Source organism: Bactrocera neohumeralis, chromosome 2 (assembly GCF_024586455.1).
Source record: "Bactrocera neohumeralis isolate Rockhampton chromosome 2, APGP_CSIRO_Bneo_wtdbg2-racon-allhic-juicebox.fasta_v2, whole genome shotgun sequence".
NCBI lineage: Eukaryota > Metazoa > Arthropoda > Insecta > Diptera > Tephritidae > Bactrocera > Bactrocera neohumeralis.
The window spans coordinates 20,438,233-20,451,871 of record NC_065919.1 but is presented as its reverse complement, the minus strand read 5'-3'; the positions used below and the strand labels follow the sequence as shown (position 1 = coordinate 20,451,871).

Genomic DNA, 13,639 nt, shown 5'->3' with positions numbered 1-13,639 from the left:
GTGCGCTTGCCTGCTGAGCTTTCACATCGCTTTCGCACGAAATATGAGTGCCAGGCCTGTGGAGAGTATGTATTATGTCAACCCAAATCAACCTTGAAACTCATACCGGCACATCCATAATATTGCAGACTTCATTATTTTGCCGCAAACTCATATAAATATGTTTGTGTGTATACTAAGTATGTGAAAGCTATTCGTAAGCGAGTCTCACACAGCTCCTGCAAACAGATCTTATCCTAGCACATGTCGCCTTTATATAAGTAAATACATAGTGAAGATTTCGTAGCAACACTCTAGGCAAGCGCAGCTCTTGTGCCAGTCTCATGGAAGCCCCACAGGCTGTTGCATGTGAGATAAATGACAGTACGTGCAATGTATCATTTTGTGCTCCATGAACGTGTGCTAATTTGTAAGGAGCCTTCACGGCACAACATATGCTAGCAGATAGATGTACAAACTTATGTGCGAGCATAAAGAGTTTGTTTACTATATGAAAGTTTATATGCTCAGCGAAGCAATTAAGTTTCTTGAGAATTTTGGTAGTGTCTTAAAAAATATTTAATGTCTATTACTAATATTTGTCTCAGATTCTTAGATTCTCTTGCTCTAAAACAAAAGAGTCCAACGAACTTACTATAGGGTTCGGCAATAAGCGCGATATGAAATTTGCACAGGAGTTTGATTTCTTTTCCCGCCAGCTCAGTGGGATGTCTGAAATGTATGAGCATCCAAGCGTTTAAGTCTTGACCTCCCGAGCGTGGCACAGTTAAAAAGGAAGTATTGAGTTGTTTTCACCTCATCTCCTTTCCTACAGCTTCTTCAGATGGGGTCTGGTAAGATTCCCAGCCTTACTGCGTGGACGCCAATAGGGCAATGGCCCGTTGCAAGCCTCACAACTAGGGACAGGCAAGCCTTACTGAGGGAAAAGAGATCACTAGATGTCTTGCGAACGATTTTGGGCCAAGATGCTGTTCGATAGAGCATGTACCGATTTTGTCCCTGCGCTGACCAAGTTTCTGCGAAGCCCAGCTATTTAGTAGTAGATCACAAGAGGATACAGGAGAACCTATCCGCTCCCATTCAACCAATAGCAGTTCTAGTGTGCCTTTCCTTGCTACCTCATCAGCTTTACAGTTTCCTGAGATTCCGATGTGGCCTGGCACCCATACCATTCTTATCATATAGACACTCGATGCTATTGATAGCGAGGTTAGGTCCCATTTGACCAGCCCTGAAGACACTGTTAATGAGTTCAAGGCCAGCATCGGCCGCTCTGCTATTTGAGTGGATGGTTACTTTTCTGAAGAAGGCTGCACTCCCGAGCAGTAAATCTACTTAATGGCTGCAACCTCGGCATAAAAAGCATTGTAATAGTCAGGAAGTCTAAAACTGGAGTTGATAGAGCTCCCGACAGTAGAACCCTTTACCAACCAGCTCTCCAAGCTTTGACCCATCCGTGAAGAAGCTCACTGCAGTTCAATATGAAGTACAATACGAAATACAATTAAGTTCTGCTCGATTTCTTTTGTAGGAACGAATTCGATGAGTACAATTTGCGAGTACTTTTTCATGATTTTTTTTTGTCATGAATAGCACGTTCAATATCGACTTCTAAGGCTAAAGGGAGTCTGATTTGTTGCCAAAGACCAATGACTTCAAATAAAGGTATTGAATCCCAACTTCTTGGAGCCCAATGTCACAATTTCTTGAAATAATCGAATCTCCACACTTTTCTCGCAATAATTCGGGTGGTGCACGTGCTGTGCGGCACGTAGCCATGTCTTGTTGAAACCAGATGTTGTCACGATCAACTTCTTCCAATTACCAATTCTACCATAAAAACTTGGTTAGCATCATTAAGAATTGGCGAAACGACACTTAGAAATCTTATCATCACTATTGGAAAATTTGGTATAGGTAGTTTGAAGATCTTCACCCTCCCACTTGCCAGTAATCCATAATAAATGTCATTAAATTTAGTATGTAATGATTAAAATTGGATGGATTAGATTAGATTAGATAAATAAATGAGGATCGCACCGCTACATAAGGTCTATTGTGCCCTCTCCTTAGTCACAACGACTCACCTAGCCCCAGCATATTGATAAATTCCAATAACTGCTAGGTGATATTGAGGCGATCTCATCCCTATTTGTAGACATTGATCCAAAGGCCTGCGCCTAAAGACTGTGCAGGCAATTAGCAGGTGTTCTGGAGTTTTGGGCGCCATGTCACAAAACCGGTAATTCGCACAAGAAGGTCCGTGTTAAGTTCTTCTTGAGCTTACAATGCCCAGTGTAGAAGACGACAAGTAGTCAGAGTTTATCCCTTGGGAGGTTGATTATCTATTTAAACATTTTAAGGTTGCAATCACCCACTAGCAACTTGGCATGGTGCATGTCTTGGAGTTTTTGGCAATACCCCTTTTTACACATGCCTTCATTCTTGCGGAGCAGCTCTTTTATGGTGACGATGAGACCACTTTAAGTGGCACTTGATATAGCTAAGTATAACTATACCTTCATTGCGCTAGTTGCATAGTTAGTTTATCTCTACGCACCGACTTGTAACAAAGACCTCTGCTTCAAATATGCTCAAAAAACTACCTATAGGTACGGAGAGTTTGGCGCGTGGTCTTGAGACTCCTGCTCCAATTCTCTCCATCGTTTTCGACCCGTGGGTGCACCATTTAATTGTACTACCCCTAAACAGTAGCTCGAGAGCGAAATCGTTCCATTCATATTTCCTGCTGAGGGTAACCTTCAACTTCTTAGTTTAGTTTAACTTTTGGTAATGCTGTTTTTTGGGAGTAGAGCCAGTTGTATTTCGCCACTTAAGCCCTTCATGCGTTGAGAGGAGATTACCTAACCTCTGCCAAACCTTTCTGCTGTCATTTGGAGCAGTGTGTGTTTCGCAAGCTGGTTGATTGCTATGTAAAGCGGTGTGAGATCCAGTCCACTTCAAGTGCTGCCGTCGAACATGTGCGCATGGCATCCAACATGAGTAGATGCAGCTTCAATAGTTGAAGGCCTACCGAAGTCTGCGAACTTTCGAGGCCCAAACCACCGCTCCATATGTGTTAATCGGTCGCACAATCATGATGTACAATCACCTGACAATCCTTTGCTTACAGCCCCCGGATTTATCAGCTAGCCGTTTGCACACCATAAGTGCTTTAGTAGCTTTGACCATGCATGGTCAGCTTAACATGTTGCTTCCATCGCAGAGTGGAAACCAGCGTGAGGTTCGCGATGTTACTCGGCTTGTTTCTCGAATTTCAAAAATTTTACCTTCTGTTCAATTATGGTACTAAACTTTTAGCTATTATTTCCATATAACAGTAGTATGGCACCTTCCAGTAAAATTTTAACCAACTTTCGTCATTTCGTCATATCGACCAAGAGTCTCCGTTGCTGAGTGAGTTGGGACAATATATGTAGCTCCGATGTCCACACAATTTCTCTGTCAAAGTGAAAACACTTCTCTCATGAGACAATTTAGCTTCGCTGTCTACAAGTTCCATGCTGGTAAAGTGCTCGTGTATGTTTTTGGTATATGAAAAATATTCAATACTGTCATGGCTTTCAATCTGTAATGTTTGTTTTGATATTTTAAAATGTATGATCTTGTCGAAACTAACCAGAAGTTAGTGGTGGATCCCAAAGGGAACAAGTTTTTGCGAAAACTAACAAAAAACTTGAAAACGATATTGGAATTGGAATTGGAACTAAGCACAAGCATTGGTAGTCTTCACTTACCGTTTTGCCGTTTCATGGCATATGGTTGAATATTGGTATCAGTTGCCTTCGAAAATTGTAACGATGCATTAAATAATAATCCATGGTAAATTTCGAGAAGATATCTCATCAAATCAAAAAGTTGCTCTTACAAGAACTTCATTTCATTGAACGTTCAGTTTGTTTAGCAGGTGCCTTCTATGTTGGTTCCATATTGGCGATTCTGGCAAGTGGGCAGGGCAAAAGAGACCGAGTGAAAAATTTTATGTCGATATCTTAAAAACTGACAGACTGTTAGACGGACATAACTTAATTGGCTCAGCTCGTCACGCTAATTATTTACATTTATGGTATATTTTAAAGGATCCCCGACGTTTTCCTTCCTTGTGCAACAAGCTGCGTGGAAAACACAATATACCTTATTCAGGTCATAAATTTGTAATATAGGCGGTTTGTAGTTTTTTTTTATTTTTAGTCATGGTCATGCATAAAAATATAACAGAAAATAAGCGAGTACCAAAGATCCAAATTCCAAAAATTTTCAAGATTGATGATGGATGTTCATTTGAGCAACTTAAAATCTCAAAAAACAAAATTCATTCAAATACACATTTCTTATGGTCATACTGCTTTGAGAGCCTAACTTAGCCTCCGTAAGAACTAAAGAAATACCGTTTCTTATAACCAGATTTGGTGTTTATCTTTGGTGATATTTGGACAAATCGCCTAAATGTAGGCATAACTTGCGATTTCATATTTATTTATTCTTTGAATGCCTCAAAGAAATGTCGTTTCCATATATCTCAGTGATTGGATTTGATTTATTTCAAAGCTTTGCTAACGGGTAACATACATAAGTTGAAATTGTAATTCCATAAAACCCTTTTAAGGCAAATTTTTATTTCACCCCTTGCCGTAGACATTTTTTATTTCCCCTTATTTCACTAACATTCTTTTTGCCCACGGCATGCTGTCACCCTGCGAAAAAAACGAAGAAAAAAACGACCGCAAAAATGTCAAACATTGATTAATGACTTTTCAAATAATTGAATGACAACAACAAAAAGGCGCCAAAGACAGAAAAATTGATTGTCAACGCTAACCTCTCGCTTTAAAAGGGGATGGAGGGCAGTGGTGGTAGCGAAAAAAGGCAAAAGACAAGCCAAGAGAAAAACCGGGCGCTTTGAAATAAAAAAAGAACTTCAACTTTAGCGCTTCGTGTCACATTATTTGCACGCGCAGAGCAGCAAACATTAACGCAGAAACAGCGCAATTGCTAACAGCTGAAAGCAAACAGAAAAATTAACGATTGACAGCAAAGGATAAGTCATGTAAGTACAATCGTTTGCGAGTTCACCTTTTCTGCGCATTATAGTACACCTGAATTGGATTTCAGGGTGGTGCAGTCATGTGTGCCAGGTGCGTGACTACTAGTCGACGGGTTGAGGGCTCGAACAGTAATTGTATAACTAAACGGGCCAACGGCTTGCAACCAACGGAAAATGACTACCCAGTGTTTTCGAGCCATATTGTTTGATATGAAGAATCCTCAAGGCAAATTAAGGTTATTGGGAAGGAAAACGATTTTTAACTTGCTTTGTAAGACAGCTATATTCTATAGAGTCCAATCTGTACAATTTTTTTCACAGTCTGCTTTGGACTCAAGCGCTAACTTATAGTCCAGCGTGTACCCATTTTAGAGAGATTGTATTTGGAGAAGCCCAATCATATTTCTAATGCGCTTAAAGATCGCTATATTGGGTCAGGCCTTTATATGTGACAATAATTGGCTTCTCCGTTTCCTAAGAAAGCATTAGAAAGGATTAAAGTAAGAATCAAGCGCATCAGGTCTATGTTTTATATTTCATGGTCGAGTTTACAGAGCTTTGTTCAAGAAATTCTATTGCAGAAGACGGGCTAACTTTTTCTACTCTCGCAACAAGGTTGCTAAGGAGAGTATTATAGTTTTGTTCACATAACGGTTGTTTGTAAGTCCTAAAACTAAAAGAGTCAGATATAGGGTTATATATACCAAAGTGATCAGGGTGACGAGTAGAGTTGAAATCCGGATGTCTGTCTGTCCGTCCGTCCGTCTGTCCGTCGTCGTAAAAGTGCGTTAAAAACCGATCTAAAAACACGTATTCTTGGCTCCATAAGAAGGTTAAGTTCGAAGATGCAAAATCGGCCCAAGAAATGGCAGAAGAAAACCTATAAACACAACAGACTTTAAATAAGACATTAAAAAATTTGGCACAAAGGATCGCATTAATATTTGGACGTAATTTTTTGGAAAAGTGGGCGTCGCCCACTTAGTTTTTCGGACATATCTCGGAAACTACTATATATGTCAACCAAATTCTGCAAAGTCGTTTCCTTCGATTTCAATGACATTCGGTATATAAAATTTTGCCCACTTAAAACCAAATTCGGTATATAATATTTATGTACGAAATATGAGTGAAATCGGTTCACAACCACGCCTTCTTCCAATATAACGCTATTTTGAATTCCATTTGATGCCTTCTCTGTGTAATATATACATTAGGAACCAATGATGAAAGCGGAATAAAACTTTACACAAATACGGTATTTGAAAAATATGTAAATGACGGATAATGAAATCTCGATATCACTTTATCATGCGGAGTATAAAATGTTCGGTGACACCCGAACTTAGCCCTTCTTTACTTGTTTATACTTGGCACACGTGTTCCTAGGCCAAAAAGAAAGGACAAGTTCGTAGATGGAGGAAATCAAGCCAATTCCACGCCAAAAAAACGCCATTAATGGAAAATCATGGCTCCATAAAAGACTGTTATTTGAAAAGCTCCACAAAAGCTTCATGAAAGACTGCTATTTGGTATAAAAAAATGCCATTAGAGAGAGGCATATGAAATCTAAATCTTTTAAAAAAGTGGGCGTGACCCGCTCTTTAAAATGTTTAATGTACATATTTCCAAAACCGCTGAAGATGTAATAACCAAATTCGCTTAGAACAATTTCTTTTAGCACTACTACGGAAATTTCAAAAATGGGTGAATTGGAAGATTTTCCTACCAATCTCCATATAACGAGTTTGCTAAAAATTTTTAAAGTACGAAAAATCTATAAATAAATGCGTCAGAGGCATAAAGTTTTAGAATCGATATGACAGGAGAAGGCTTTGTAGAAGCCGCTGTCAAACGTGGAGGATTGGCGTGGCCCCCCATTTTAGATGAAAATCCAAATCTCGAGACCTGCTCGACCGATTTCAACCAAATCCAGCACGTGAGATTATACTGACAATCTTATTGTAAGAGTACGAAAATGGCACAAATCGGAAGGCAACCACGTCTACTTCCCATGTAACATAGTACCAATTCTTATAAGATTCTTTCACTGCCCAGCATTCAAATCACGCTCCAATGATTGTAGGTTAAAACTTTGTCCGAACAGTGCGCTTAAAGTAGCCCACCAAAAGTTGTCCAAATCGGACCTTGCCAATTCCAGACACCAGATATCGAATATGTGGCTCAAAGTACCAATTGCAAACTTCTTAGCGAAAATGTCAGCCAATCTGTCAGATAAATTATAAAAATTGGTAATTATCCTTCTCTAGTGATAGTATGCCTGTATGTTAAAAATTAGTTGAATCGTGTCAATACTTCATTGAGCCACATATACCTAACATACAGATTTTTGAACTTCCCGTTGACTTTATACCGCATATATCGGCAAACATCGGTTTAAAATTTGCCTTACACTTATGTATATAACTTAAAAAATCTTTGCACTGAAGGTATTTCCCTGGCTTTGGTGCTTGCAAGTTGCATTCTCGCAAGACAACCCACACTTCTGTATGACACTGGTAATACATTTATAAATTAAACAAAACCTGTATTTACACTAAAGTTGAATTGTATTGAATATAAAGCACTATTCGCAACCATAAATCAATACCCGGTTGGGCATTCACGCCCCAACACGCTTCAGTGAACAACGACAATCAGATAAATAGCGACGCTTGAAGTCGCTCACATTATTATCATTATTATTTTCGCTTTCGACCACATCCTTTTTCTTCACTCAACGAAAAAACAAATACATATATATATATATATATATGTATATATCTGTATGCGTATTCACTTAACGTTCACTATTCATTGTTTGCTTTTATTACGACAAAAGCTTTGTTCTTCGCTTCAGCTTTCCCACTCTATTTTCGTACGCTTAGCTTAAATTGCGAGGAATTATTTGCCACGAATGTCACACCGAACATATTTCATTTTAGTTTTTATGTGACGCTCAATTAATGAGTACATATGAGAATTTAATTTATTTTCGGAATAATTCAAAGCTCTACAAATGGCAGCAGAAAGCTTGTTGGAGTGGTGACGCATAAGCGGGGAAAGTTTTAGCTAAGCGTGCACGCAATTTGTCAGCGAATTTGTGAACATGAATATATGTACATATATACTTTTATATGTGTCACTAAAATTTATTTATATATAGCCGAAAATATGTCAGATACCACATAGATGATTGCTTAAATGTACAGTGGTGGTCGTGTTATTAAGAATAAATGTTAGTTTTCATGTAAAGAAAGAAAGCGTTAACTTCGGTTGGCACAAAGCCTTAATGAACCGCACAAAGATGTGTGCAAAATTTCAGAGCGATGTCTCAAAACAGGAAAAACTAGTTCGCGTCTATATAGTTAGACTGATGAACAGTTTAAGAGACATGTCTATTAAGGTGGAGCGATAATGTATGGAGAAAATTTTTTTTTCTGTTTTTTAACGGCATAGCTATAAAAAGTTGCCTTTCAATATATAAAACAAACATGCAAAATATCAAACAGCTGGCTTAATGTTTTGAGGTGCCCCAGTACAGTCAAACATTTAAATAAAACAAAATATGGCATTCTAAGCATTTATTACGAAAAATATTCTCTTACATTACTTAAAATACTACTTAAACATCAAACTCTTTTTTTTGTATTAAAATGAGGCAGTCGTTGGCGTGATAGTGCCCTAATGAAATCAACTCGTTTATTTTCTCCACAAACTGCACTTGATGCTTCTGTTACCAACTTGATGCAGCGCTCCACAGTTTGGGTGTGGCATAGAAAATCTGTAATATTCTGACATGCGCCAAAGCCGTTTTTGACAGTGTCGTTCAAGGATTCATCAGACATATTTAATGTTAGAGGTGGTTCAGTTATATCACACACTTGCCACATAATAATCTCAGTGTAATCTTTGGCATCGAAGTTGAATGTATGTACTTTAAACGTTCGAAGCCTTCGAGCATTCTCTGATCTTGCTTTTACAATTCTTCGATATGCAAGATCTTTTATAATCTCTTTGTCATCACCAAGCATGACGAAAGTATCCATTTCGTTGGATTACTTTGTCAACGATTGCTTTCATATCGGAATTCAAATAACGGCTCAGGTTAATGGTTTGCCATATGTTTTTGGCTCAGTTAATGTACGAAGAATTATATTTTATTGAAAGCCACATTAGTCCATAAACTTTCATATGTGCGTGGCTAATACAACTAGCTTTTCTTCTGGGTCAGTTTTGTGGCATACAATTTTAGAATTCGATTAGCTGTTGTTAACCATCTAGAATGGTTAAGGGCTCTAGCTTCCAAATTAGCTAAACAGGAGAAAATATACCAATACTCATAGCGGTCATTATGTCGTAGAAATACTTTTGGTCGGTATTAAGCTCTTCCCTAGTTACTTCAGGTAATAATGTAGATATAACGGTAAATTCGACTATCGGCATTGTTTGACAAGTTTATAATTGAGATCCGATGGCGCCTCAAAAGCATTTAGGTCCGATAGTTTTTTCGGTCTAAATGTAATAAAAGATGACGTAGTGGTAACTCATTTGAATGCAATTGACAGATAAACCACTGTGAATGACCTGTTGAATTCCTCCTCCATCAGACGAATAACACCACCTTTGAAACCTGCATCACTACTATATTCCAAACCACAAAGCTAATTCACTCACATTTGAGTTTTAGATTTCAAATATAATAATACAGTGTCTTTTATATTATTAGCATTCCCCGACTCACAGGTGACATGACCAAAATAGTTGTCTGCCTGGTTCCGATGCAATAAATTCTTATTCTTGGTTGAAACTGACACCGCCTATATATTTTTCTGGTTGATCTTTGGTCAGTAAAAATTACTACCTCCTTGGTTATATACACCCTATTTAAACAGCAATAATTCCAGATATCTTTGCACTTGCAGCAGCAGATATTAAATAATCTATGGGGCTCTGTTACAAATGTTCTAATATTTTCTTGGTACGAGTATACTGGTTACATATTGATTATATATGACAGAGGTAGCTGAAAATTTTATGCTACATACATATATATATGTATATGCAATATGATGTATTGAATCAAAGGCAATAAAAAAACTCAGTTTAGATTTTTTGATGATCCTTGGTTTGCATTTTATGTGACGATATATACCTAAATTTCTATGGAAAACTTCTTTCTATATACATATACATAAATAAAAACATATACCTTTCCAAAACATAATCATCAAAAACAATATTACAGAAATCATTAAATAATAACAAACAACGGTTATTCAATAAAATGCTACAAAATTGTGGCTTACTTTACAAGTAACATCAAAAATTCTATCGTCTCTACTTAGCTTTCCTGCACTGTACTATATATTCATGTAACTATAATAATGACTGACACACCAAGTACGATTAATTTGTCAAATAGACAGCAGCATAAAAGGATCGAGAAACAAATATAAGGTACAACAAGTAAGAAAGAGCCCGGTTCGGGTGCAACCGAACTTTTCATACTCTTGCAATTGGCAAGTATCAAAGCCAGGGAAATACCTTCACTGCAAAGGTTTATAAGTTATATAGTTGTAGGACAAGTTTTCACGAGATTTTTGCCAATATACATATGTGTAATAAAGTCAGCTGGAAGTTCGAAAGAAATTTTATTCCAAATCAACCCATTTTTAACATACAGGCGAAGGAAAAAAATATCACTAGAAAAGGATTCTTTACGAATTGATAATATATAGTATATCTCACAGACTGTCCGATATTATCGGTAAAAAGTTCGCAATTGGTACTTTGAGTCACATATTCGTTATCTGGGAGTTTGAATTCGTTTGGTCTGATTTGGAAAATTTTTCGTCATAAAGTGGCATGCTTTAAGCGCACTATGCGGGCAAGATTTATCCCGTACTATTTATTGCTTCTTGATACACTGGAAATAATCAGATAGAATTCAAAATTATATTATATGGGAAGTAGACGCGGTTGCGTTCCGCCTTGTCCCATTTTCGTTCTCTAACAATAAGATTGTCAGTAAAATCTTACGTGCTGGATTTGGTTGAAATCGGTCGAGCAGGTCTCGAGATTTGAATTTTCACCTAAAATCGGCGGTGCCACGACCAGCGTCCACTTTTAACCGCGGCTCTATTAAAGCTCTCTCATTCCATATCTAAAAACTTATAACTAATTCAAAAGTGAGTCAGTTGCGAAAACGTTCAGAATGTTGGAAAAGGCCTTCGAAGATAATTGTTTGTCGCGAGACAATGTTTTCAATTGGTACAAATTATTCAAAAAGGATTGAGAACGCATTGACGACGAACCACGGCCAGGACGGCCATCAACATCAACTGATGATTATCACGTCAATAAAATAAATGAATTGGTTAACAGTCAAAAAGCATACTGGCATCGTTGAAATATCGGAAGTATCAATGAAAACCATTTTGAAGAATCATTTGGTCCTAAGAAAAGTGAAAGCACGATTGTTTCCAAAATCACTCAATTCTTTCGAAGTACAGCCTCGCGTTAACGTCTGTGAAACAATGCTGTTCGACTACCAAGATGTCATGAAACGTATTATTACTGGCGGTGAGTATTGGATCTATGCTTACGACCCGGAAACAGACGTTCAATCGGTGGAATATCGAGACGAAGATGTTTCGAAACCAAAAAACCAACGCCAAAACAGATCGGAACTCTGGGTTATGTTGACAGATTTCTTCGATTATCAAGATGTGATGCACACCGAATTCCTTCCGACTGGCTAAACTGTCAACAAAGAATACTATTTGATTGTAATGCGTCATTTTCTCGAAGCTATTCGTAAAAAGAGGCCGGAATTGCGGCTCGACAACTCTTGGTTTTTGCACTACGATAATGTACCATCGCATACTGCATTGAATCTTCGTTAGTTTTTTTGCCACATTTTCAACCATTATCATGATGCAACCACCGTATTCACTTGATCTAGCTCCGTGTGACATCTGACTATTCAGCAAACTCAAACGAACGCTCCGGCGAAACCCTTTCGAGTTAATTGAAGACATAAAACGTGAATCGCTAAGCGCATTGATGAGTATTCCAGAAATTGACTTATAGTACAATTGTTTCGAGGATTGCAAAAAAAAAAAACTTTGGCACAGGTATATTGGGGCCAAGGGGAATTTGACGGAGACGACATAGATTTTGAAGAATAAATTAAGACTTTTAAAGTTAGGAACAAAGTCTTACTATTTTTTGCTAACAATGATTATATACAATATTAAATAGATAGAAGCCTCATGCAGGATATCAAATTTTATATTCTAAAAGTGACCATATTCGAAATTTCTAAGTTCAATATGATTTTTCTTAATCGGTTAACTATTTTCCAAAGTATATGTATTAAGAGCTGAAAATTGTGTACTGATTTTGAATATAAAACAGCAAAGTCAACATTTTCTCAGATAAAAAAGGCCAGGAGGGATATTCTAAAAAGCAATCTATGTATTCCCAGCAAAATTTTCATTCATTTGTCACCTCACCTCAAATATCAACCAAACACATCAAACCACTGGGTTAAGTTCTTCAAAGTTTTGTATGCGTATGCTTTTAGTCTATGTAGCTTCCCAAATTTCAGATTTACACAAAAAATTCTGCCGTGTTTGATGAGGAGGCAATAACAGAATGTGATAAAATAGATAATGGAATTAAAGTGTCATTTATTGCTTTGTGAAAAATAATCTGATTAAGACGCAATTTAAGGCGATAAAAATGTGCCAGCAAACCAATACACGAAAACACACTTATTTATACATATTATATGCGATCATAGTTATACGAGTATAGGTATGTACGTAAAACAATAGTGAAGCCACAAATAGCTTTACAAGTGTGTTTACATCGCTGAGCTCTCGCACATTCCGCCCACTTCGGCAAATATGTATTTATGTATTTATGTATGTCTAATTAAGTTAACTGTCTTTGAGACACAAAATAAACGCAAGAAAGTGTGTGCGAGAAACTTACGGCTTTTCCAGTAGAAAGTAGGCGAGAATACTCAAAAATTTATTGAGTAACTACTTGAAAGTTTCAGCTCTTGATTGGGTTCTTATAGGAGGACCACAAAAGGATTGGCCTGCAAAAAATCCTGCCGAAAGGATTACGAGATGACTCAAGAGATGAACCCAGAAAAGAAAAATTAATATCTCTAAAAAGCCTGTTGACCCTGTTTAACTTGGGGAATCAGTGTGTCAAGAACTTTAGAAAGCGGGGACAGATTTTTGCTATAACTTTGACTTCCTTTGAGGTAAACCGGAAAGGTGAAACCGCGTTTCAGACAGGACGAGTTCTTAAATTTTAAGAAATATGTAAAAGTTCGAAGAAAGCTGGAAAGGTTACTGATTTCAACCAAGAAATTTGAAGCTGGTTACCTAGTTGGCAAGTCAGTAATCGTCAAGTTAATTCAAATTATGATATTGATTGAAGAAAGAATGTAATGTTATTAATATATTGATATAAAAAAGATGTCTACATATACTAGAGCGAATCGTTTTACGGGGAATGCTTCACAAATCATTCTGAACAACTTTGCCGAAG

General features: G+C 37.4%; 1 protein-coding gene across 1 annotated transcript in view; it reads right to left on the bottom strand.

Moving 5' to 3' along the window:
- Positions 1 to 13,639, bottom strand: part of LOC126751753 (5-hydroxytryptamine receptor 2A) — a 333,176-nt gene that overhangs the window by 123,631 nt on the left and 195,906 nt on the right. The gene's annotated exons all lie outside the window — the stretch shown is intronic.